The sequence below is a fragment of the Cyprinodon variegatus genome, unplaced genomic scaffold, assembly GCF_000732505.1.
Source record: "Cyprinodon variegatus isolate N-32 unplaced genomic scaffold, C_variegatus-1.0 Scaffold119, whole genome shotgun sequence".
Taxonomy (NCBI): Eukaryota; Metazoa; Chordata; class Actinopteri; order Cyprinodontiformes; family Cyprinodontidae; genus Cyprinodon; species Cyprinodon variegatus.
The window spans coordinates 1210057-1237390 of NW_015150572.1; the positions used below are offsets into that span (position 1 = coordinate 1210057).

The 27334-nt window shown below is 37.1% G+C and overlaps 1 protein-coding gene across 1 annotated transcript in view; it reads right to left on the reverse strand.

Annotated features, from left to right (window-relative positions):
* Window positions 1-16816, reverse strand: part of rin1 (Ras and Rab interactor 1) — a 62257-nt gene extending 45441 nt beyond the window's left edge. The window contains exon 1 of the mRNA XM_015375443.1: window positions 16689-16816. The gene's annotated coding sequence lies outside the window, so the exon portion shown is untranslated. The remainder of the gene's footprint in view (window positions 1-16688) is intronic.
* Between the last annotated feature and the right edge of the window lie 10518 nt (window positions 16817-27334).

The following is a 27334-nucleotide window of genomic DNA, read 5'->3' on the forward strand; positions in this document are numbered from 1 at the left end:
GACAATGCCAGGATTCATCAGGCTCAAATTGTGAAAGACTGGTTCAGGGAGCATGACACATCATTTTCACACATGGTTTGGCCACCACAGAGTCCAGACCTCAACCCCATTGAGAATCTTTGGGATGTGCTAGAGAGGGCTTTGTGCAGCGGTAAGAAAATGAATGCAACACTGGATGGAAATCAATCTTTTGACATTGCAGAAGCTTATCGAAACAATGCCACAGCGAATGCGTGCCGTAATCAAAGCTAAAGGCGCTCCAACAAAGTATTAGAGTGAGTGACTGTGTTTATGGTGGTGACTTTTTTTTTGGCCAGGCAGTGTATTTAAACTGCATACAGAGACAGAATAAATGTGAGACAGTGTGGTAAACACACCAAACCTTTCCAGTTTTAGTTCAGTTGGAAAGGCCTGTTACTAACTGCTAAATGACAGAATATTTTCTTTATTCATAGCCATTATTTTACATAAAGCTAAGTACTTATATGCCTTTAAGCCATTTGGGTAAGCCTAGGTAAATGTATTATGGCCTTTAAGCATCTGATAGGTTATTCACAACATTTCAGTTAATTGGAGGAACAACTGTGGATGTGTTTTTAAGTCACATGTCAAACACACTGCTTCCTTTGTTAGAAATCATGTGAAATATTAAGACATCCACTCTTTAAGGGAATTATGAACATTCACAGAATCTTGCTGATTCTCAGTTACAATTCCCAGAAACATGAAAGTGCCACTTTAGTTAGTTTAATTATGATATGTATGCGTTTCATATCTTCCTTTATGACCAAAAAGCATACTTCTTGCAATAAAAAAACATAATGTGCGTTACACTATCAATAATATTTTAATCTTAGATCCAGTGTTTTCAACAACTATAAGCACAACTTCTTCATATTAACAGAAAAAATCCCTGTAACTTATCTATATAAAGTGTTTCCCTTTGTGAACTGAGTTACACAAACTTTTGAGACATGTTCATATTTACTCATTCTGTATAAATAGTATAGGATGATCTAGCTATCATAAGTGAAAAAAGTGGGGTTTAATGTTGGAAAAATGTAAAAATCAACCCAAGATCAAAAAAGCAAACGACTGAATGATGATGCGGGTTAATAAAGGGGTAAATTTCTAAGGTGAAACAGTTCCTTTACCATCATGGATTAGAAGGTCATGTAGCCTGGAAGAAACCTTTACTTCCCAACATTAAGAGCAGGATAAAGGTTTTTTTTAGAGATTTGCTTTGCAAGCTATAGAACGCTGTTATAACTGAAGTAATGGGCCAGCAGCATCTCATTCTCTAAGCAATCAGAAATGATAGTTTCTGACCTATTATATATCTGCCAAAAAAGCATGGGTCCTTAACCACTGAGCTTGACAAAGGGTTACTTGGAGGAACGAGAGAAGCTAACAGGTGCCTACCAAACACAGCTGGATGTTTGAATGGAGACATTTCGGGCACAAGCAGAAGCCAATTATCAGCTAAAAGAAAATGTGTAGCATTTAGGAGAGCACAGTCTCTCAGGACCTGCAATGAAAAGCCTTTTATCAGAAACATTTTAAGGACAAAGTTCAAGAATGTTGCAGGCGTATAAAAAAATTACTACTAAGTTAAACTGTTTGGGCTGTTTCCTCAGTGAGATTGCTAGTTTTTATTAGAATTAAGTGCCAACTGTCTTCTAGCTGAATTAAACATTCAGTTTTTTCCTTCTGATATTGTGATAATGTGATCAGCCTTAAACAGTAGTTACAGGCAAGTAAAAGCTGCGAATCAATATCTGAATCTAAACCTTTAGAAAAAAAGGAGATATTTTCCAGGAATATCACTAATACATGTAGAGCTGTTGGTGAAGGCTATCTGTCCTTAAAAAAAAATCAGAAGTTGTTTTATTTTTAAACTTTTTGGTCTATTATTAAAGGGCGGATGCAGCACTGCTTCTATCATCAATGTTTGTGTTTATACCCATATGTGTTGATCTTTTTCTTATTCTCTTAACTAAGGTTAAAGCACTGCTAGTTTCCTCATATATAATCAGGTTAAGCAAGTATAATAAGGATTTTCTAAAGCATTAAAAAGTATAAGCTAATGTGCACTTTGTTATTTATTGCTTTAAAAAAGTAGATCCATCACATATTTTAGTTTCATAGTTTATACGTGAGCTAGAAAGAAAATAGGGTTACAGTCTTCAAAGCAAATGTAAAAGCATTAGACGGTGCAGCTTAATTGTTTTTTCATTCCCACCTTTCCAACCAGCGTTTAGAAATAACAGAGTGAAATTTAATTTGCACAACAGGAAAAGATGCTTCCTCATTGAAATGACTCCACATTTGGTTAAAAAAAAACCCAAAATAAAACAAGAGCCATGTGCGTAATATTCGTCTCTATTCATCATCTTTGACGCCAACCACAATTATCTATTTGTAAAATCTCTCATTTGCACAGAAGTGACCATGGCGATGGCTAAGTATAGCCAGTAGCCCATCACTGCACGCGTAGGATGACTAATGGAAGGACATAATTGCGGTGGGCTATAAGTATCCACAGGGGGCAACAGTGGGCACGTGGGGGCTGCCAATTGATGACAGGTGTCTGTTTTAATGCTTGCTGCAGAAAAGTCACTGCATTGGCGCTCGGCGCCGGTGAAAAGACGTGAGAGTTGCGTTTTAGTATGTGTGTGAAGTCATACAAAGGCATTAGAATGAGTCAGAAGCAACAGTCGGCCTGTAGGAGAGAATAGAGTCTGTTAACATAACTGTGAATTGAGGATAATATTAGAAATATGAGCAGAACCGTCACAAATATTCTGTCACAGCAGCAGTGTGTGTGTGTGTGTTCTGAAATCATTTTTTTTTATTGAATGTTCAAATGAGACATTCATAAAAATCTGATTTTGACTCATTCAGACTCCCTTCCTAAAACAGACTTATTATTCTGTTAGTTTCTTGTCACATTTAAATGTTTGAAATAATAACGATAAAAAAATGAATTTTAATAAAATCAGAGAAAAAGCAAAAGCCACTGTATTTCATGATTGCTTGTACAGGTGAAAAGTTAAATCCTTGATATCAAAAGCTAAGATCAAACATACGTGATAATTAGTTATGATGCTTTTTATATTTTGTAGGGGAACCATGACTCTTCTTTGCTAAATTTATTTCCAATTTTGAAAGGAATTTTTAAACTGCTTTAAGCTCATGGCTTTTCACCGTCCGGTAGTCTTTTTTTAAGGATGAAATAATTTCAATGCATCTAAAACAAGCCACAACTACCGCTTTTCAACAAAATGTTCTGGCTTTATAGCGCTTTAAATACAGAAGACACAGAAAATCTTCTAGGCTGGTGTAATGGACCCTCCTCAACACATGCAAGTCGTTGTCTTGATCCGATCCAAGACTGAAGCTACAATTTTTTCTTCATTTACCAACTGACTGCAGCTCAATTTGAGCAGCACTCACATCAATTGTCGTTTTAAAAAAATTTTTGTTTAACGGTTTTCATAAATATGTGTAATGAGTTCTGGAACTAGTGCTGGTTGGATTAATCTTTAGACACACCTGTCAGCTGCACCCCGTTTCCAGTCAGCCTCCATCAGATTCACCTGCTCCCCTGACTATATAGCCAGCTCTCAGACCAGTCACAAGAACCAGATTACTGAAAGCCATCTGTGAGTTTTATCCAGCATTCCTGCACACCTGCCTGCCTGCCTACCTGATTCTGACTGGATTCTGCTTCCTGATACTCGTTTATTGAATTTTGTAACCCTATTGGACCTGTCATAGTGTGTTTTTGATCTCTGACCTGTTTTCTGTGCCCTGACTTTGCTCTCGAATTCTCCCTTGGATTCTCTCTGGATCTTGGATCACCTGGCTTTGACTCTGGACCTATTCTCTGACCCTGAAATCTGGTTGTTCCCCTCGATCATTCTGTGTGCCAGTGCATTTCGCTGAACCAACTATTAACTGTCAAAGAAGGATTCCCCCAAAGCAGCCTTGACGGTTTCAGGAATCCTCTGAGGTTCATCAGTGTCGTCACACAGCAACCGGTCTTTAGAAGCTCTCCGAGTCTTTTTGAATTCTGGGTGTTCTGTTTTCTGGTCATCACAATATGATGGACTATTGTAATGATGGCAGGCCAAGCACAGGAAACACAGAAATGCCGACGGTGCAAACTGACACTTGGAAAGATATACGGACATATATGGACAAGGAGAAGATGACATTCTGGTGGAGAATAACTGAGAGAGGCAGGGTGAGTAACAGCTAGGAAGAATGAGGGTTATTGGGAGAGTGGCAAAAAAAAAAAAAAAGGAAGCGTTTTGTGTTTTTATTGGAGTAGTACGATGTAATAGTCTCAGGGTAGAAGTATAATAATGTCCAAACGTTACCTAGTTTAAAAAGGATTAAGATATTTTACTAAAGATGGCACAGCTATTGGTTGAAGGAGGCCAGACATATTCATAGGTCATATGTTATTTCTACAGTATCTGCGTACAAAAATTTGCATGAAAGTGTGAAAAATATAATTCCACTTATTATAACTACATAATCTAGCTGTTTTTATAAGGAGTTATAGGCTACTAAATGTTTAATTTCAACTACCCAAGGATCAGCCAACATGAGACGAAGACAGTTTGCAACATCAAGCTGTAAAGCATTATACATCTTATAATATTCATATTATGTTTTTCTGTTTTCCCTTTAATTGTACAATCTTGTATGTAATAAAACATTCTTAAACTATTAACAAAACTTATTCCCTGGGTAGTGATTGCTTTTTCACAGAGGACTACATTGATATGGGCAGCTTTTTTTCTTAACAAATACAGCAGTTTGAATAAAATCCTTGTTGAATTTATTTCACTTGTTTCTGTTTGATATTAAAGTTTGTTTGAAGTGTCTTCAGAGACTGAAGACACTTGACAGCTTGATACAGGAGGTGCTTCCAGACTGCAGCTATTAACATTTACACATAACTCCTTGAAGAAACACCTATAAGAGTAACATTTAATTTTGATTGGCATAAATAAAGTTTTTTTTTTTTTTTTATTCCCTCAAAATGATGTTGCAAATTTACAAATTTGTTCCCACGTTTGTAAATTCCTTCATTTAATTTCTAAACATAATATGGTCAATATGGCAAGTTGTACATGTTTGAACAGATGAATGTGGTTAAGTAAGCCACCTGAAAATTGTACCCAGGAACAAACCAGATTGATGGAGGTCCACCATTTCCCTCCTGATGGCTTCCATGTTTCCTGTTTTATTTTCCATTATGTCATAAATAGAAACAAAGTGTCAGGATTTGGTGTTGGTTTGAGGACCCAAATGCAGAGGCAAGTAGGCAGAGGTGAATTTAGGTGGGTTTAATGAGGTTACAGGAACTGAGGCAGGAATCAAAAATCCAACAGAAATAAAAGACGAACCAGGGAGACATCAGTGAAAACCAAACTCTAGGAGCCAGGGAGAGACGAGGTAAGCAGACAGACGTTAGACGAGGATCCAGCAAACAGAAACTGAAGAGGGAGGCATTTAAAGGGGAGAGAGACAAAGAGAGGGCTAACGAGGGGATTGAAATCAGGTGAGGGCAGAGAAGAAAACAGAGCAAGGTAAAGAGGACACAAGAGGGCAGCAGAGGACAACAAATGGAAAACCAAGACTGTGACACAAAGGTGTGCCTTAAAATACTTCCAACGACAGGCCTTTATTAACTTGCTTAATGACAAAGATATTTATAGAGTATGTGATTTCTCAATTTAAAGGAAGTTAAATTAATAGTCTTTGTATTTTGATTTTTTTTGTTTTATATAACTGTTATATTTGTTCATTTCTGTATCTGTTCACTTTCCATGTAAGTCAGCCAAATGGACATTTTTACGTTGACTTATGAGGACTATCAGAGAGGCTCTATCATCACCTCATACGTTAATGCTGTGGAGCTGTGTGAGAAAGGTCTGATGCCAAGTGCGGACTGGTAATCTGTCCTAATTTCAGCGTGCGAGGGCCCGCCTTCCTTAAATCATACCGGCCCCAACACTTCTTCTCCGGCCGAAGCTCCTTCCTGTGACAGTAAATAACTTAAGGAGCTCAAGAAGTAATACAATGTTAACCCCCTGAATGATGCTTGCAGTATATATAGCCCTTCCTTGTCCTGCACATCCTTGTGACCGTTGGCATATGATGTAATTTTCTATTTCTTCAAGCTGTAAAATCCTTGCAACAAACTAAATTATAATAAAACTAAAATGCCATCTTTAAACCAAAATACGATGTTCCTCTTGTAATTGGCGAATTTATTTTATATTTTGCAAAAATATGTTGTAGTGCATGATAGGGTTTTGCATCTTTTACATAATTCCGTTTCATTGCACACATGCCACCTAGAGTCGCAGTGAATGCTTACACTCTGCTGAACTTTCATGTATTCATTCTTGCAGAACTGCCTGTCTGCCTATTTATTGTATTGTTTTATGTTGGTGTTTTTACAACACTCGGTCTTACATTGTAGACCTAATATAAGTGAGTGGGATTCTTGCTGGTTTCGTGCAGGTATGGACGTTACGCAGCAGCAGCAGTCACTGTTGCATCCGTGTTAAAAACCAAAGCCAGTAAAAACGTATTGCAGAAGTCTTGGTGATGGTCGTCTTGTGATGCTTGGGATAGATCGGGTAATCCACAACGTGTGTTCATATTGTGTTTCACAGTTGAGACGCACATGTTTGATTGTGCTTCTGTTTTGTTTTTTTCGGTAGGGGGTTGGGGGCAGGGGCAGTGTAGATGGAAAAACAGCAGGACCGAAAATCATTCCCAGTCCGACCTTGTCTGATGCTGACTGTGGGTTTTAGGGGAGGCACCTTCTGGCGGACTTTTTGCATAAACTGAAAAGTATGTAGAAGCTCTCTGCCATTTTGCTGGTTCCCCAGCTAATGGTCAAGATGAAAAAAGGCCTAAGATACTGTAGAAGGTGCGATCATCCTCTGCAATTTGTGCTTATGTCAATGATTTTGTTAAACTTGACTGGAATAAATTCTGTTAATGCTTAAACATGTTTCCTTCTTAGTGTACACTATCTGAGAAACATCCCTTCCCGTGGTCAAATGACGATCAAACACTTTGTAAAGTATCTTTAATTATTCTGGAATCGGGCAAACAGAGATCCTCTGAGTAACCCTCACTGACCTTAAACAATAAGAGTTCAGTTTGATTAAAAAAAAGGGTATTAATGTAAAGTTTATGTAAACCTTTGGATTCAACTATTTGCCCGTTTACTTTTAAAGGCGTGCCAGCTCCGTCTAAATAAAATGTTTTTTATGTCTGTTGACTATACAGATCAAATCACGAGTCAGGCAAGTCTTCTAAACCTTATCAAATAAATCTATTATAAAGTCAAAGATATTATCTGTTTTTAACTTGTAATAACATGTTAGTCAAGTTCAGTCCTCAACTTATTGTATTTCATTTATTTAAAAATGCTGTTATTAATTTGGAGAAAGCATTGTACAAACCAGTGGAAAAGAGGTTATTGTCTGCAGTTGCCTTAGTTGAAAGTCTCCAAGTAACATATAATCAAACACTTCACAAAAAAGCTTATTTTTTAAAACATTTATATTGGTGTGATCAAAACTACAAAAAAAATTACCTCTTTAGTTCAATTAGGATAGATATTACCTTAAATATCAGCAAAAACAATGAAGATTTTAAGGCATTTATTGCCTCATCTGAACCCTTTGGTAAAATGTTTCAATTCTACAGCGTTAATGATTTTGATTGATATATAATTGATCTCATTAAGACCTGGGAAAAATATATTTTGGTCACAGAAAATAGCATGAAATAAAAGACAAAGAATATCTGTATTCTCTTAAAAAATCCTGAGGTGCAGTATAACAACCACATGTAATTATAAATAGGCTATATTCTAACCAATCTGCTTTGTAAAAATATTAACAAAGAGGCAGCATTACGCCTACGGCAGGACCAGATTAACAATATCCACTATAATCAGTCAGGGTTTATGTAAAATGGTTCTCTTTCAAATGAAAAATGACAACTGTTATGAAGTATGCAATTAAGAAGCCACTATCCTGGTTTCATTCAGACAATACGTCAGCTTTAAGTCACCTGTAGAAATACCGTTACTATTTCAACAGGTGACTATTTCAGAAGGTTGCTGCCTACTTTGTATATTTTCCATTCATGTCAAAAATTAACACAAATCAGTTATGGCATGTTAGGTTAAAAGAAAGAGAGAATGGCAAAATTGAAAAAATTAACATACAGTAGCAAGACAAGTTTGTCTATCTAAACCAGGGGCCACTAGACAGTAGGAGGCCCCAGGTGGCCCGAAAGGATCACACGAGTAGCCTGTTCTAATTATACTGTAGCACAACACAACAGTGAGCTGCGTTTAAAAATTTTAAATTTTCCCTTCTCATTAAATCCCACTTACATTTATAAAATTAAAAACAAAACATATGTTTGTCTCACATGAATTTAAGGTGAACTCTGACTCAACTAGTCAATATTGGTAGCCTTACATTGACTCAATACCCATAAAGAAGATCTCCAGTTTCCAAAAGGTTGGTAAATGGCTGAATTTATCTAGTGCTTTATTTCAGTCATACAGACAACTTAATGGATGTTCCACGGCGCAATCACATCCCTATACCAGTCAGATGGCAACTAGGGTTTAGGTGCCTTGCCAAGGGGCACATCGACATGTGATCAAGAGGAAACTGTGACGGCAAAAGTCTGCTACTTTTCCCACTGAATCACATTCTCCTCCTCTCTTGACGGGATGGGCAAGGCAAGCATGGTAACTCTGGATGAGGTTCCAGTGATGGACGTAAACAATGTTCAAAGGGGTGGAAAGGTAAGAACCAACGTGAAAAAGGTATAGGCGCAAGAACTTGTTCAGTCATTCTACAATGTATCAACAGGAAAATAAATGAGCACAGCCATATTCTCCAAATAAATCACTGAATATAGAAAATCCTTTCTGATAAATATATACATATTTACATATCAATGCTATCTACATTAAAAGTAGTGGTCGATCAGTTCCAGGGGGATCATCTTCTGCATTGGTTGTCACCACATGCCATTCTTTGTGACGTGGTTACCTAAAGATTCGGTTACGTTTGGGGCAAATATAAATACAGAAATTCAAAAATTGACTTCTACATTTCTGGAAATAATACTTACCATAGCTTTATTCAATTACAGTATGGTTCTGCCTAATGTTATTATATTAATATCATTAAATATTAATAGTACAGATGTTAAATGGTTTTAGTTAGGTTTTTATCTGTACATAGGCGACTCCTAGTTGACTTGCAGTTGGACTTACTGTACCTTGGCCTTTCCTTGGCGGAGCAAAATATAAGACAACACGGGAATAAATCTGCGGGCTGCTCAAGACTTTAAACAGGGATGGAGGTTAATCTTCCAACAAAAGCTGAGCTTAGACATACAACTGAATTAAAAAGTAATAATGTTTTATATCTTGAAGTGGTGTAGACCTAAATCCCATTGAGAATCTGTGAAGACATTTTAAAATAGATTTTCACAGATACTCTTGATCCACTCTGAGTTAGATTTAGTTATTGGATCAGAACATTGGTCTATCAATGAAATAAGCTGGTATTTTTTTTTTTTTTTTTTTTTTACAGTGTACTGATGTAGTTGGACTATATGAAAAATGCATGCCACACTCTTCAGATTCTAATTTGAAGGAAAAATTAAAAGTGAGAGTGCAATTTTTTTAACATCACAATAATGTACTACTTCAAGTTGGTTTATCACATAAATTTAAACCAATAGAGCATATTGAATGGAAAAACAGTTCCATGTTATATGTTAAAACTTACAATGTACATTGGATCAGTAATAATGACAGTTGCAAAGCTAAACTTATTAACCTAGAAGGGCCCTGAAAAAAACTATAGGAAAAGTTGAATTATGTTGAAAAAGTTTACCTCTTATTGTACAAATTCACATTCTGCCTTTGCTGATCTGACCAGACCTTTGGATGACTCAGAGTGAAATGGTGCACGAACATAACCTCATACAAAATGTTATTTTTGTTAAGGGCTGTTAGGTAAGATCATTTTGCAAACTTTTAAATGCATGACTGAAAAAATACAGAGCTTCCTTTAAAAAATAAACTAATGAGTTGACATATATATATATATATATATATATATATATATATACACAGACACACACATTTTTGTGTTAGTTTGAAACTCAACTAGTGCCATTTTTTCAAAAACCTATAAAAAAAAACATTTTTATGGACTGATTGCTATCTGGTCTGTAAATACTGACAGAGAAACTGGGGATTATTCTCTTTTTTCAGATTGTGTTAGAGTGACCACAAGAGGACAAAGGCCTGTATTATAATTGTAATCAGCAGCAGGTAACATGTCAAATACCTTTTTTTTCTTGATCTGTTATATATATATATATATATATATATATATATATATATATATATATATATATATATATATATATATATATAAAGAATATTCAATTTAAACCCTGTTTTTATACACCATAGAAAGCTCTTTTTTCCACTGACCAACAATAACCAAAGCAACCCTAGTTTAATTTAGTCTGTGTTATTAAATGACAGAATAATCGAAGAGAAGGTTTTATAGAAAGTTTTTTAAAGAGAAATATAAATTTTCTCAGTATGTAGTAGAATCATAATTTCATCTGAAAAATCAACGCTTTGCAATGGTAATTCCAAAACATTTTTGTTATCCATAAACCACTTAAGAACTTCTGTGGTATGCTAATAATCATTGTCCCCTTGAAATACACGTTTATGTCCAAGCTTTAACTTCCCGGTTGATGGGGAGGTGGTGGCCTAGTGGTTAGTGCATAGAGCATGGAATCCTAAGCTAAAAAAGGGGGGAGTGTTGGCCTAGTGGTTAGAGCAGTGCGCTTGTTCTAAAGTTGCAAGTACCCAGTTCGATCCCCACAACCTGCACTCTGGTTCCATGAGAAAGACCCTTAACCCCACACTGCTCCCAGGGCACCTCACAATGGCAGCCCACTGCTCCCCAAGGGGATGGGTTAAATGCAGAGAGTGAATTTCTCCAGTGTGAGATCAATGAAGTTCAATTATTATTATATTCTAACAGCGTTAGCTTAATAAAACCACAGTTTTTCACAATACTACATATTTTTTTAAAGCACATCAGTTCCTCTGAGGTTACTAATTTCCATTGTGTTCAAACACTACATTTTAACTGATCCAAAAAGTTAAAACTTCTGTCTTTTTTAAAGTCAGAGAGCCAGAATAAAATGGTTTGTTTCTATCATTTTACGACTTATTATAAAAGTATATGTAGACTTTTTAATATTTGTGTTAAAGACAGTTAAATTATATTATGTACCAACTGAAATCTTACCAAAATGTATGTTTATGATAAATCGTTTATGGTAAAAAGAAAAGTAGTCTACTCTTGAATCCCTGGTGTTTTTCTGTGTTTTCCTTCAAACTCTCATTCTTCAGGTATCGTGCTCTGGTGAATATTGTATCTTAACAACGAGCATTTGAACAAAATAACCTAAATATTGTTCATGGAACTAAACAATGCACCATTAGTTAGCTAAACGATGAACAGAAACAGAATAGAATGCGAATCAGCTGCTGTATTAACACCTACCGTGTCATGCTTTTGGTTCTGTTTTCTGTCATCGGTTTTATTTCCATTTTGTGTTATTCTGGTTGTTTTTGATTGCATTTTAGTTCTTAGGTATTTGTTTGCCCTCTTGTGTCGGTCTCCTTTTCCTAGCTCTTTCCAAGACTCCTCTGTTCACACCTGCTCCAAATCTGCTGATTAGCCTGGTCTTTGTTTCTCTCTCCCATATACAGTATATACACACCTCCTGCTCAGTCACTGTGACTGGTTTGAACTGTCAAGTTAGGTGTTGGAAAGAGGCCTGAAGTAGGAGGAGTATGGTTAACAGCAGGCTGATCTGGGGAGCTTTGAAACCTCTGGATCTGATTCACAAGAAAGTTAATTTGTTACGAAAACATGATTAAAAACTTGCCCCATTGTGCAGCCAGTTGTTTATCCTCCAATTGTAACAATGCCAGTTGCTCCTCCTGTGTATTGAGCTGTTGCCCCAAACTGAGTCGAAGTCTGCTGGTTCTATTTCTGGCTGGCTTGTATTGTCAAGTAGGGTGGAAGTATGAAGAGGACCCAAATGCAGACACTGAAGCTGAAGGTGGTTACTTGCAGATTTAATAACAAAAAAGGTAACAGAAGCAAAAATCCCAAAACATGAATCCACAAAAACTGAGAACCAGGAATACTCACAACAAGGGGGCAAGGAATTTACGACACAACAGCAACAGTGACTGAGCAGGAGGTGCATATATGGGAGAGAAACGGAGACCAGGCTAATCAGCAGATTGGGAGCAGGTGTGAACAGAGGGTTCTAGAAAGGAGCTACGGAAAAGGAGACTGACACAAGATCGCAACAGAGGACAAACAAGAAATGCCTAAGAAATCAAATATGGTCAAAAATAACTAGAATAACACAAAATGGAAACAAAACCAATGGAAACTCAAAGATAACACCTAAACAGAACCAAAACCATGATATGCTGTTCCATCTGTAATACACCTAAGACTGTAAATCCCAGCTTTTCATTTCCTAAGAGAGAGTTGTAGCCTATGTCACGATCATCAACCCAATTTGACTTAGAAATCTGCTTCTCTTGCTTTCCTGCAGATATTTATGTCTGAACCTCAGCCCTTTGAGATAAACACACACTAGATGTTGCTCAATTGAATAAATCTGCAAATGTTGAGATTTTGTTTTGGATACAAAAAAATAACAAATTAAAAGCCAAAAACAAAATAAAGCTGTATTACTTTATCAAATAATGCTGTGGAACAGTTGTTACTATGGATATTGGCTGAATCTATATATAATGAAACCATATTCACCTTCATTGCACTGTAATTCATATGAATATGGTGCCGTTTTTGAGAGGATTACCATTAGTAATTGCTGATGTACACATTAGGAACATAACTGTCTCTTGAATGCAGTGGCTCTAAATGAAAATATACAATCAACACCTCACAAAATACCAGCAAAAAAAAGGATTTTTGAATATTTTTCCACTGTAATCATGGCTGTGGGGTCACACTAAAACAACCTGAGTTATTATGTCTCTTTACAATAAAACTGGTGGGTCCTCTGTGGTAACAGGAAGTTCATTCAGGAGATTCATGCTTACTGTCCTTGTCAGCAACATTGTCTCCCACTTTATTTTACAGTACTACAGTTAATTACTGAGTAACATGATCCCATTAGAGCGATTCCCCTTTATTAGCTTGGACTCCTCGTTGTGCTCACCAGCCAATAAAATTGATGGCTTAAAAGCTGCATGGCTGCAAGCAGTGGATAATAAACAGCGTTAAGATAAACTGGAAAGACAAAAACATGACAAAACACAAGTAAAGACAAGCAAGAAAGAGTTAAGTGATTTTATGGTTAATAAACTGTCTTTGGAATTGGCAAATTTAAACATCTTGATGAGATCAGATGAGCTTTAGCCTGTTAAATTATTAACATAATATAATCATAGTTAAGAAGTTTTAACAGTTTTGGGTATGTCTACAACCTGATAAAAATAAGTGAGGTTGGAGAAACACTCAACCTTAAAATCACTGTGTATACACTGAAATGCATATAGTCGGAAAAATCACCTGCACTTAAGTTACAAACTTCCCAATTCTTTTGTAACTTTAAGAGAATTAGAATTTTCTGAGTTTTGCAGCATGTTGACATAGTTTAGCAGTTATTCAGAATCAGATTTATTGCGCAGTAGGTTTGCAATTACAAGGGCTGCCATTGTGTGGCGCCCGGGGAGCAATCAGGGGTTAAGGGATTTGGTCAGGAGGTTTTGGTCAGGAACCCAGACTGGGGATTGAACTGGGTACTTGCAACCTTCTTAGAGCATAAGTGGACCATTCTAGACACTAGGCCAACACTCCTATATAAAATACTCCTGTATCAAACATACAATACACTATATACTATATATAGTACATAGCTATTTACTATATATAACAGTAGACTGTGCGTTAATGTAAAATGTCTGGAGGTCTGGAGACGCTATATTGGTGCAGCTTCTAGGTCCTGAACAGGAGAGGTAGAGAGGTAGTCTCAGTGTCATGGGGGTCTCTGGGCTTGTTGATAAGGCTGGTAGTGGATGGGAAGAAACTGTTCTTGTGGCGTGAGGTTTTGGTCCTGATGGATCGCAGCCTCCTGCCAGAGGGAAGTGACTGAAAAAGTTTGTGGCTAGGGTTGAGAGGGATCAGCCACAATCTACCCTGCACACCACAGAGTCCTGGAGGCGTACAGATCCTGGAAAGGACTCTAAACTCTGAAAGCCTTTTATAAAGCTTTATGAAGGACCATTTCCTAGCCATGAGTGGACTTCTCGCTATTTGGGGATGGAGCACACTGCAAAAACAATATAGAAATAAGTGAAAATGTCTTAAATTAAGTGTATTTACCCTTAATTTGAGTAGGTAAATAAGATAAATTGCCAATTGAATGGGGATTTTTACTCTTAAAGTAAGGTAATTAGATATTATACACTTGAAATAAGACAAATAAATATTTTATTTCTTGTTTTAAATGTAAACTGTCTTGTTTCATTGGCAAAGTGTCACGCTTATCTCCTCAATTCAAGAAAAAATTTACTTATTTTAGGAAAACATGACTTATCTTGATTTTGATTTTTTCCAGTGCAGATTCACATTTTTTAACAACCCGGAAACTCTTAAGCCATATCCTGCAGTAAGAATCAGCTGAACAGTAGGTCATCAAGTTTCTAGTAGTTGCTGTGGGGCGGGGATGGTCGCGAAAAGGAACTCATACAGAAAACATTTTCAGAGTTTATCATATCATTCCCCAAAACTATGGAGCTCGTCATTTTATTCTGGTTTTATGTGATTTTTCATGGCCCAGGGATGTATTAAACACCAGATATTTAGTAAAAATATCTTTCCCTGTAATCTCTACAAACATAGCATGTAGTAATCTTTGTTAATTTTTTGAATAATTCAATTTTAATTCTAAAATACTTTATTAATCCGAAGAGGGAGATTAAAGAGTGTCTGTGGACAGAAATGTCCTTGTCTTGCCATAGATTCTAAATGCATATTTAGGTCTGTACTTTGACTAGGCCATTCTCATGAATTACGCTTTTCAATGTAGCTCTGGTCATATGTCTGAGGTGTATTCCAGTAATTTGCTGGAATAGACCTTGGCCTGCCAACTGAATCTCACACTGAGCTTTGGATTGATTCAGCTCCTCAAAAGTGACCACTGGTCCTTTAGCCACGTATCCTCTCTTGTCAGTTTAAATGGTCTCAGTTGGTTTGTAATAGTGCCAAAGTTTCAGATTTTAGCTGATTATTGCTCTTTCATCTCATGAAATTGCATGAAGTTTGTTGATCTAAAGAAGTCTAATTTTGGATTCTGTTGTGTTTTGTGTGTGTTGATAGGAGAGAGACCTAAACAGGTCTCAGGTTACAGTAATATGCTTAGGCAACACTTCCAGCACCCAGGACAGGCTGCTCTGAAAAGGCTTGAACTATGTCCAAACAGCTCTCACGCGTCATGCTTGGGAACTCTATGATCACACCTCTCCTACACAACACAGGGCAGAATGCAGCCCCCCCACCATGCACCACACAGAAATAAACGCAGATTTGGTCATGCCACCTTCAGCATTAACATGCAACAGCAGCTGCAGAATTCACGTAGGTAGGCATGCATTATCTAAACAACCACTACTCTGTTAAGTGCTTCATCTGCATACCCATATACATAGAAAGACATTTTAGGAAAAAAAGCTTCAACAAAAGCTGCAGCCATCATAAAAAAGTCAGCTTAACTCTTCACTCAATTAACAAGCAAAACAACAGCAAGGAAGTGGGAAAATCACATCTACTCCCACGCAGGGAGAATGGCACTTCAGTTTTAAAGTTATGTAACAGTCCACTGGTATGAGATTACATTTAATGTGCCCTCAGAGGGGAGACAAGTGATGATGAGCCTGTGAAAAAGCAGGTCTGAGTGGATAATTGATCGCTGGCCTTCCTGGTGAAGGTGCGGCTCTGACAAATAAAAGTGGTTAATAGGGAAAACATTTCTCATAGAGACTTAATACAATTAGCATTCTTTTTTTTCCATCCTTCTTTAAATCTTTCTGATTCAAAAACATTTTGCGAGCCAAATGAAGCCCTGACTATCATAGGCTCATGTGATGGAAATGTCAAATTAGTTAATTGGCAAATTATATAATAGGAGCGCAATTACGCACGAATCCAACTGAGCTGCATTGTTTACCAAGACGTCCCCTGCTGACCGGAAACTACGTTAAACAACAACCGCCAACGCGCATTGAACTTGAGAAGAGAAAGAGACCTTAAACAGGAGGAGGAAAAAAGAAAAAAACCCTGGAAAACACGCACTATAAAGCCTGCAGGCATTTGGCATGTGCCAAGTCTTCACAAACTCATCTTGGATGTTTGTTTTTCTCACTTCTAATCTGGGCAAACAGCCGTATTTGCTTTTTTTTCTCTCTTGATCAGCGAAAAGAAGAAAAAAAAAATCCAAATCCTGCCTCCAGAATGTCTTACCTTGTCTCTGAAGGTAGGAAACAGGTGGTGTGGAAAGCTTTCTGCTGGTTTATTTAAGTCTTCCAAGAAAGATGAGGCGCTGAGCGTCTGAGTCCGAGCACCATGCTGCGGGAGAGGAAAAATGCGCACAACACTGGTGACAAGGCGGTGGAGCGCAGATTTTTTTTTAATTCTATCTGAGCATCTGAAGTGATACAGTCACAGCAGAGACACTGCATGTGTGTGTTGCCCCTCTCCCGCCTCTATGACTCTGATAAAAACACAAACCAATCCCATTTACAATTATGGCATTTCTTTTATGCAGTAAAGAGGGCGCTACATGTTTATTCAGCACAAAAACAGTTCATCAAATGCAGAAAAACAAAAAGCAATAACAAAAACCATACAGATAATTATTCTGATTTAAATTAAATAAGGGACTTTTCAATCCAAGTATTTGGATTGGACTGCAAACAAAAAGCACCTTATCATCAAACTTTCTATCCAAATGGTTTGTTTTTACACTGAAAAAGATATGAAACCGCTTTTGGCATTTACTTAATCATATTTAGTTACTTTAACACAATTGTTTTATGTCCTACCCTGCTAACATGAAACAATTGTGTTAAAGTAACTAAATATAATTAAGTAAAAGGCACAAAAAATTGCATTACTTTTTTCAGTGTAGGTTTAGACAAAGGGGGTATTTGAACCAAATTAAAACATTTCCCAGTCCTCTTTAATAACTTTCACCGATGTTGTTACACGCGTCACCCAGCCGGAAGTGGACTTTGACGCACGTTGTTTTTATTTTTTGGGCTATTTGAGAATGCCTGCATCATACAGATATAGTTACAGGATTCAGGCGGGAGCGAATGTGTGATTCCGTACACTCCACTAGATGGCGCCAACGGCCGTGTTAAATAACAGCGCTACTGCAGGTGATGGTACAATAATGATGGTTTACATACCAAAACACCCAAAGTAATTATTATGTTTAAACCCATAACTCATTGGACCAATTATTAAGATGCAACAAATAACACGTTTTTGGTATTAGATTCAGAGTCTTTTTTTATTATTATGGCCTTCCATTCTCACAAAGTGATCATGGATTACAAAAAAAGTTAAAAACAATCCACTGGACTTTGTTTCCAAGTTTGAAGACATTTCGCTTCCCATCCAGGAAGGTTTTTTTAATTCAAAATGTCAGAAATAGCATTGAGTTCAATGCTTTATAGAGTGGACCAATGTAAAGCCTTGTTTTGGCTTAGAAATATACAAATTGAACCTAATGAGCGGGTTACCACTTTGGATGAGGGGTCATTTTGTTTCTTTGTTAGCCTGTAATACCAGAAATCTGTCTATGTCTCTGAAAGGGGGGTTGTTAAAGGGAGTTGTTGGCCAGGCTGAAGAGGAGAGGTGCTCCGGTCACCTATAATGGGGTAGGGGTGACAATGTTGGGGGAAGGAATCAACTCAATCGTCCACCCCCTCTTGTTCTTTTCTTCCTAACACAGATGGCTTCCTTCACACCCCTCTCAAACCACCTATCCTCTCTGTCCAAAATGTGAACATTCTGGTCCTCAAAAGAATGTCCTCTGTCCTTGCAGGTCTTACAGCTGTTTATGAGCCAAACCTGTCCTCTTCTCTGGTCATCATGTCAAGATGAAATATGGACACTGGTTCCCTATGTCCAAAAACCATGATCATGGCATATGGCACAACAGTCTATAAGGTTTAGATGTACCGCAGAGTCTTGTCCGATGGCCGCTCTTCTGTGTTGACCCATGTGTCTGTGGACAGGTCGTTTGGTTTCTCCAATATAAAGATCAGAGCATTCCTCACTACATTGAACTGCATTCACCACTATGCTCATATTTGGTGTGGGGTTTTGTTCTTAGGATGCACTTGCCTCTGTTTAAGGCTCTTGTTTGGTTTGAAATGTACTGGGATTTTGTATTTGGAGAAAGTCCTCTTGAGTTTTTCAGAGACTCTAGCAACATATGGGTTGGCGATGTTTTTGCATGTTTTGCATTTAATCTTCTCACAGTTATGTTCTGCTGAGCGGTCTTTTGGATTTCCTTGCTGATTTGACAAACGCCCAGTTTGGGTATCCACAGGTTTGAGGAGCACCTTTGATCTGTTTGTGTTCTTTGTGCTTCCCTTCTGATCATTAATTGCTTTGACTGTCAGCCTTCAAATGCTTGAAAAAATATTTCATTAATCCCAAAGGGAAATTAAATGTAGGATTTTCTGCCAGCTCCAGGTGTTGTTTGCATTCAGAATTTTGATTATTCTTCTCAGGGGGTCTGTAATTCATCTTAAATCCAGATTCCTTCTTCTGCACATTCAATAATCCTGGGTTTATTTACCTGTTTAACTTTCTCTTCTAACATGGTGTTATTCTCTCACATGGGCTGTAAAATAGCATTGTACAACATGCCGTGCAAAAAGCAGGGCCGGAGAGAGAATTTAGTTAGATAATTTTCTAAATTCATCTGTTTATCCAATAACTTAATCAGCAATGATTAGAGAATTTGTGTCAAAATTCCCTTTTATTTTACTTATACTGTCCACAGAAAACTGCTTATATTAACTTCACTATAACATAGTTTTTATATCTGGAACAGATTAAGCAGTTATATTCAAGAGGCTTTCTCCAAAGTCATTCACTCGCAAAATGAGCAGTGAATCTATACATATAAATATATATATAATAGCCTGAGAGATGCAGTTAAGAACTGAAAAAATAAGTGGACCGTGCACTTGGGTAATTTTCTCACATAATGAGAGCCTCAGCTTTTGGAGCTCCTCAGATGGAGGTCAAATGCTTTTTCGCAATTGCTTTAATAGAATCCAGACCCCAGTGATTAAACCCCATCTGCTTATAGAGTTGTGTTTCTGCCAGGACCACCGCAGGTTATCAGTGCATATAAAATAGTTTTAAAGAAATTTGGTCAAGAAATACTGAAATCTGATCACCAATGTGCAAAGAAGACATTATGGATTATGATGAAAGCTTTAGAAATACAGAAAATAAACAAAAACACAACCTCAGAGGCCTCCAGCCGCAAGCATCAATCGTTGTGTATTTTTCCAGGTCAGCCTTAGAAATGAGATTTAAAATTTCAGTTGGTCATATCTGGTTTTAAAATCACTTCCATGACTCAGTAATTGCTCTTAATCCAAAATACTGTGGGAAATATTTGTTGTTACAGGTATTGATTTTCTTTAAACCCAGAAACACAAACTATAACAAGAATCTTAAGGAAAGTTACTTAGCAAATAAAGACAAAGGAAGAAGTTTTATATTTTCTTTGCTATCCAAGGTGGACCGTTTAGGGTATTTTTAATGTACTATCTGAAGCGTTAACTTTGTTAGATTGGTTGTTTAATATAATTTTACCCAGCTCTACTCAGGTAATATTTATTTCTCAATAACTGAATTGTTTAGGACTTAAATGGGTTGATTTAAATCTAAATTTAATTGGATTCCATTTATTGAATAAAAAATGTACTTGTTTTTTGTGGTGCCTTAAATTTGGCTTTTTTGTAGAGTAGCACCATAAACAGCTAAGCAACATCTGTATAAAAAACACAACTTTTTTTCCCCCACTGTCTGATGATTCATAATCTTTTTAGTTTAAGATTAGTTAGGATAACTGAAATAATTGCTATATGCATGATCCCACAGTAATTAAGAAAGCCCAGAAAACCAGGCTGTTTGGTTTATTATAATAATGAATAATAATAGAATTTAATTGATCTTGCATTGGAGAAATTTACCTCTGCATTTAACCCGTCCCCTTGGGGAGCAGTGGGGGTTAAGGTTCTTGCTCAGAGACCCAGAGTGGCAGTCTGTAGGAGCTCTATGCTCTAACCACTAGGCTGCCACTCCGTTCCATTCACTACTATGGTTGTATATAAGCAACACAGAAAACACCCTGATTACTGGTGCGACATCAAAGGAGCAGCTTGGATGCCAGGAAGAGGACAGGACGTTGATTCAGACAACAATAGGCCTGTATAAACAGTGTGGGTGTGTCCTGCTATGATGCTCAGTAGTAATAAACAGATTCTTTGTCCTGTGATGTTTCAGAACAGCATCAACTTAAGAATACAAACAAAACTGTAATCCACACAGCACCTGAGAATTGACATACGGAAAAAAAAAAAAAAAAAATTGCAATGAAATACTGATTTGCGAGCATAAAGTACTTAATTGTCTAAATGTGGTAAGAAGACATGGACAGGAGGCGAACAGGACACTCGCTCAGGTATTTCATGTTTTGTTGCAGTGTTTTGGAAAGTGATGTCCAATGTGACTGTCTTATTCTATTCTTGTCCTTATCTTTTCCAAATGTCCCACATTTAGACTATTACTGAAATAGATGTTTAACACTCTATTACAATAAGTTGCTGATGTCTCACCCAAACGTTACAGGAACTACAGCCCTGCAAAAAGAAGACTTCTCAAGTAGAGCATGAGGTTTAAGTACTTCCTGACCAAACATCAGTATTTTGTAGGAATGAATTAGTATTCTTTGCACATACTTTACTGTGTATACATTATCAGATGTTAGGAAATGGTTGCTTATTTACTTTCCCATTTGAATTCGATTATTTTATTGTCATTTTTTTTGTACAAAGCTTGCTACGTTCTTACCGTATCAAGTGACCAGAGAATCAGAGCAAGAGGAATCACCTATATTATTGCATCTTTTCCTATTTCTTATATGAAACCTAAATTCTTAGGAACAGATCTTGTAATTTTTCAAATTGATATCAGAATAGCCACCAATTAAATACTAGGGTGACAGAAATGACCCAGACCTCAGTGTTCATAAAGGAGGCTAAGAAGGTGGAACTTTACCTTTGATCATCTTTATAAGCTTACCATCCATATGTTATGATATATTTTTATGTGCATTTGTAAAGGGAAGCAAGTGAGTTTGAATGAGTTTGCTTATATACAACAGCATTATAATAAGCTATTGAGATTGTGTTATGCTACTTTTTTTCTGTGGACCAGATAAAAATTTTTATAGAAACTCATCTGGTTAATCAGAAAAAACAAAATGAAAACACAACATAACCACTCTGTATATTTCAGTTCAGTAACATCTTGCTTGTTTTGTTAATTAAAATCAAAATTGATATGAAATGTACGTTTACACAAATGTGCCATGATCTTTTTAACTTGCTTGTTTCTGTAAATAAATGTTTGCAAACTTTGTCCAGTTCTTCTTTGATAGCCACATTACATGCATGAGTTTCCTGTGATAAACTCCATCGCACAACAAAGAATCTGTGTCATCGCAAGGTCAGGATGTGCGATACGTTTTTTTTTTCTACATGTCCTATTTTCTCAAGCTGCGGTCTGCTGAACACCTTCAGGGGAGAGCTGTGCTTCAGATCCTGTGCATCTCTGAGAATTTCTTCGCCTTGACAGGACAGTCTCCTCTCTGCAGCAGCTTTCACATTTCAAATCTCTGTGGGATGGTTCCTCCTTCCGCCCAGAAGAAAAAGCCTCCGGTGTGTCAGTCTGCAGCCAATCTGAAACCAGCAGCACACAGCAGGTTCTAATTAATTAGGATCACACACAAAACACACACACTTTTCTGCTTTCCCCTTCGCTGTACCTCTCTAGTTTCTGTTCAGTGTTGTATGTCAACCAAGAGAGCTCCTCAGAGAAGATAAGAGGACGCATGGAAGACAGGACAGGTAGCTGCATAATGATGAGCAGCTCAGAAGGGTAGAGTTTTTGTGTTACTCTCCTTAGGAAATACTGTATCTGACTGGGAGCTCATCCATTTTTAACTCCCACCCACATCAAAGTGGATGTTCAGGCTGTGTTGGAAACTTTCAACACAGAAATTTCTCATTTCATGCTGCAATATCGCTCTGTACTTTTCAAAAGGACTTTCACACACATTTGTGTTAAACTGACTGCACTTGATTTTTCTATATACTTGGTTTAAATGACACAATAATAAACAGAAAACAAGAAAAATATGGTTTATAGCAAGTACAATATGTTTTATGCAGTGTTTTAGCATATAGCATTTAACTGTAACATATGGTTTTAGCACCAAATATGTGGAAGATATTCATAAGTCATACAGAGCAGCATTTAATCAGCTGTAGAGCTAAATTAAACAGAAAGGTACAAGAGTTAGTAAATGGTACCTCTCTACAAATCAATAATAAGCCAGGAATTGGATTAAAGTGTAACGATGTGAGGAAATAAATCAATTACGTTTTTTTTGTTTGCTGTTGCACCCTGTCACTACTTTCTCAGGCTGGTTTACTTAGAAGATGAAATAAGAGATTTCTTGTTTTTTTATTTTCTAGCAGAATGAATGAAGTAAATAAAAAGCTCACATATGTGGAGACAGGATTTGTTAGATGGCAAAGGGGTGGATTAATATTATTTCCACCTCATCATTCAATGAGTAGTCATGCAAATAATCTTCTGTTCAGGGTGACAGGAGAACTACCATATGGCAAGCCAGGTTAACATGAAATATTCAAGCCGTCTTGTCTTTTTCTTTTCTTTTTTTTTACTTTTTTGGGAGTCCTTTCCCTGCTCTGCTTTACTCTGCTACTTAGAGTGAGCAGATGCACCTGACTCTGCAGATATTTTCCTGCCTATTCACACCTGTGTCTCTCAGTTATTCCCTGCCAGAATGTCTTCTCCATGCCCATATGTGGTACACTTCAATGTCAGTCTGCACCACCTGCTTTAGTGCGTTCCTTTGCTTGGCATGCCCTTACTGGATTCGTATCAGCCTCTGACTGTGCTCATGTTCTGAACTGTTTCTATTTGTCACCAGTTTGTTCTTCTGGCATCCACTCGGTCCAAAGCCTGCCTCCAGTCTGTCAGCCTTCATCCAGTCTCCTCATAGCCTGCCTCCACTCTGTTTAGCCATTTCCTGCCTTCTCCGGTGTCAGGTTGGGTGGAGGTTTGAAGAGGACCCAAATGCAGAGACGGAAGTTGAGGTGTTTTTTGCAGATTTAATGGGTAGTGGCAACAGAAACATAAATCTCAAAAATAACCATCAAGGAATCAGAACAAAGGTGAACACGTGGGCTAAGTAGGGAATTTAGAAAATCCAGCATACAGTAACTGCAGAGGAGGAGTTTAAATGCCAAAAAGAACCAAAAATTGAGTAATCAACTAATTGGGAGCAGGTGTGAACAGCAGGAACTAGAAGGGAGCTAGAGGAAAGGAGACTGACACAGGGGGGAAAATAAAATAAACAAGAAATACTTAAGAACTTAAATACAACCAGAAAACAACTAGAATGACACAAAATGGAAATGAAACCAATTAGCTAGAAAACACAGAATGAGATAAATCAAAGGTTACCTGAAGACTCAAAAAGAAAACTTAAACAGAACCAAAAAGTGCAGAGTCATGACATCAGATCTTTAATCAGCCAGTTCAACCTACCGCCAGCAGGTTCTGTTCTGCCTTTCACCAACTGGTTCATTCATCATATTTCTGTTCGAGTTTGCTAACAATCCACCTGACAATATTCTAGAACACTGTTTGCAAACTGTCTTTTAAACGCAGTCTGTGTCTGACTGAATCCCGGTTCCTCAGAGGTCTTGTTACGTAACTATGATTGAGATCAATATCTCTTCATTCCAGTGTCACATGACTTTCGTCTTTGCTTTGATGTGTATTGGAAAATAATGCGTATACATAAAAAGGGTAAAGTAATTTTTTCTGAGACTATTAACAAAAACTCAAAAAATAACTTACGTTTTTACTATTGCTGACAGACTGGCAGCTCCTTCCTTTACCACACAGACTGTCATCTACTACATTTTGCAAAGGCTTTGCAGATTTGTTTGAACAAGTAACTGCAACTGAAGACTAGCAGTTTTGTGGTTTTATCACTGCTACATTTGTTATGCTAGATGTGTCCTCAGGATCTCCAGTCAGCCTAGATTATTTCAAAGTCTTGAATTGTGCTTCTCTGGTAGAAACCTGGCTTGATACCTTTGAATTATGCCCTTTCGTTTTTTTTAATTTTTATTATTATTATTGTGGCTGTGCTGTACCTCACTTATAAAACAGCTGTGATCAAAATTTGTTTAAGAATCTTAATCTAGATGTCTGAAAAATATATAATACCAAGCAGCTTTTCATTTTTGCGGCATTTGTTGTAGTTTTATTCCTTCGTCTGCTTAAAACTAGAGTTACCCAAATGCTTGTAAGGTTTATTGGCAGAATATGCAACCAGCAGCTAGGAAATATTATATTAGTTTCTCTGAATTCTTTGCAAAATTCCAATTTGCTTGTAATGATCAAAGGTCGAGATCGCGAATACAGGCGGGCCTAAACAAGTTTCCTTCCCAAACACATCCCAATTATCAACAACTATTTCTGACTGATGGACCAACCAGATCTAAATGACGTCTGGTGTTTGGTATTGTTGCTTTTCAGTGGGAATAGAAAATAAAAAAAAATGGTTATTAATTCAAGTTAGTACCGGTAGGCAACAAAAATTAAACAATAAATACAATCATTTGTTGCACCGTCTAATATGCAGGAAATTATTTGCTTCACCACAAACATAATAAATCTCTGCAAACATCACATATGTGGAAAATTTAATGTGGTGTGTTTGAAAGCTCCTCCTAAATTTGCACAATAAATATTATGTTTACCTGAATATTACATAAAAAGCTGCACATTTTTATTAAGTTTGCTGCTTTTAAAGTTTGCGAACATGATTACATTTGCATTTGATTCATCTGTTTGGAGAAGAGATACATGTAAAAGCTACTGGACAATACCTTAGCTTAGTTGAGAAAGACATTTTTTATTTTTATTGGTGAAACTCCTACACAGGTTGCAGGATACCTATAACTATTACAAAATGTTTGCAATGTGTGTTTTGCACAATATGGGACCTTTAATGGCTCTGGTAAGGGTTATCTTCTCAGCTCCTTTTGAGATCTTTATTTGCTTTTGAAAAATTAAATCGAAAAGAGATGCATGACAATGCTTATCTACACCTAATGGCTTAAAAAAAAAAAAGCCTGAGTACCTAAACAAAGAGAACAGACACATACAAAGAGAGAGCATGTGAAGAGCATGCCGAAACATTCCCACAGGATTAAAATTACCAGCCTTTTTACACCAAAGCATCAATAATAGGAACTGCACCACCACACAGCCTAGAACTGTTAACTACATCACAATACCTCAACTCAAAATGTATTTTATTGCAATAAACATTAAAGTTGTATTGTTTTTGTTGTTTATTTTCTCAGAAATCAAATCCTCCAGAGGTGTAAAGCTGCATTTAAACAATCACAAACCAAACACACGTTGCAAGTCCGTCACATGCATGTTTTCTCAAAGCCTGAGGACCAGTCAGCAGATGACAGCAGGCTGGAAAGAAAACATATTTATGTTTTTCTGCAGCGTGGTATTCCTCTGTCATTTGGTCTGTTTTCCTGCCGTCATCACTTATCAGAACTGTGCACAGCTAGCTGACATCTTGTTTACATCCACTGGACTCTGAGACTACAACAAAAAAAAACAAATAATAACACATTTAAATACCAAACATTTCCCCTTCATTCAATGCAATTTGGTATTAGACAGAGACAGGGGCAGATTTAGGAAATTTGGGGCCCTAGGCAAAGACAGGCAGGGGGCCCTCTGAACTGAGAAAACAGACCAATTATACAGATACAAAAATTTTAAGAGAATAGACATACATTATTTGTTCTATGTTTTGTCCCTCTCTTCTTGTCCCTTTTCTTGTTGTTTTCCTCTCCATCATTTGTACTCAGCTGACTTTTCAAGCTGTATTAATAGGAATGAAAGATTTCTTCCAAGCACTAAGCTCACTTAGCTGATCGTTCCTGTCTATTTCCAAAGAGGCAACGTCAAAAATAAATAACACAGTCCTTATTTTCATTGTAGACAAGCCATGATCTGCTTATCTGTTCTCCATTTTTCATTTGTATGAAATAATAGCTGCATGAATCATGACATGACACAAGGTAGAGGAGAGCAGGAAGCGGGGTTATGAATCTACTTGCTCTGGGGAGCAGAGTTCGGTGCTTTTATATGTTGTCACCAAAATCTCCAGTAGCAGAAAAAAGTCACTAGATTTGACACTAGGCACTTTTTTGAAATAAAAGTGTTAGAGGGGTCTGAAAAGTCGCAAAATATAGTGAGAAAAGCACTAAGTCGCAACAGTGCTCTTCGCATTGTTTGTTTTCAAATGGTTTGCTTTTGTCTATTTGGACCTTTCTGAACATGTGCAGCAAATGGACTGATCCAATGTGATAGACACTGAAGGGGGGGGGGGGCTGACACATTTAATATTATAAGCGTTCTGATGGCATTTTATTGAAAGGATTTTAATAAAAAACATTACTAATTTGCACAAATAAGGAATAGTTGTATTAACAATATATGTAAACAGAGTTTTATGCGGCCCCCAGGAACTTGGGGCCCTAGGCAACTGCCTAGTATTGCCTAATGGTGGATCACCCCTGATTTCAGAACTCAACACTCAACGGGAACTGCTAATTTATTTTTCATAGAAAATATCAAACATTTACTGGATAAAGGTGGCGTGGTTGGCGCTGTGTTTCTCGATCTAAAAAAAGCCTGTCACACTGTAAACT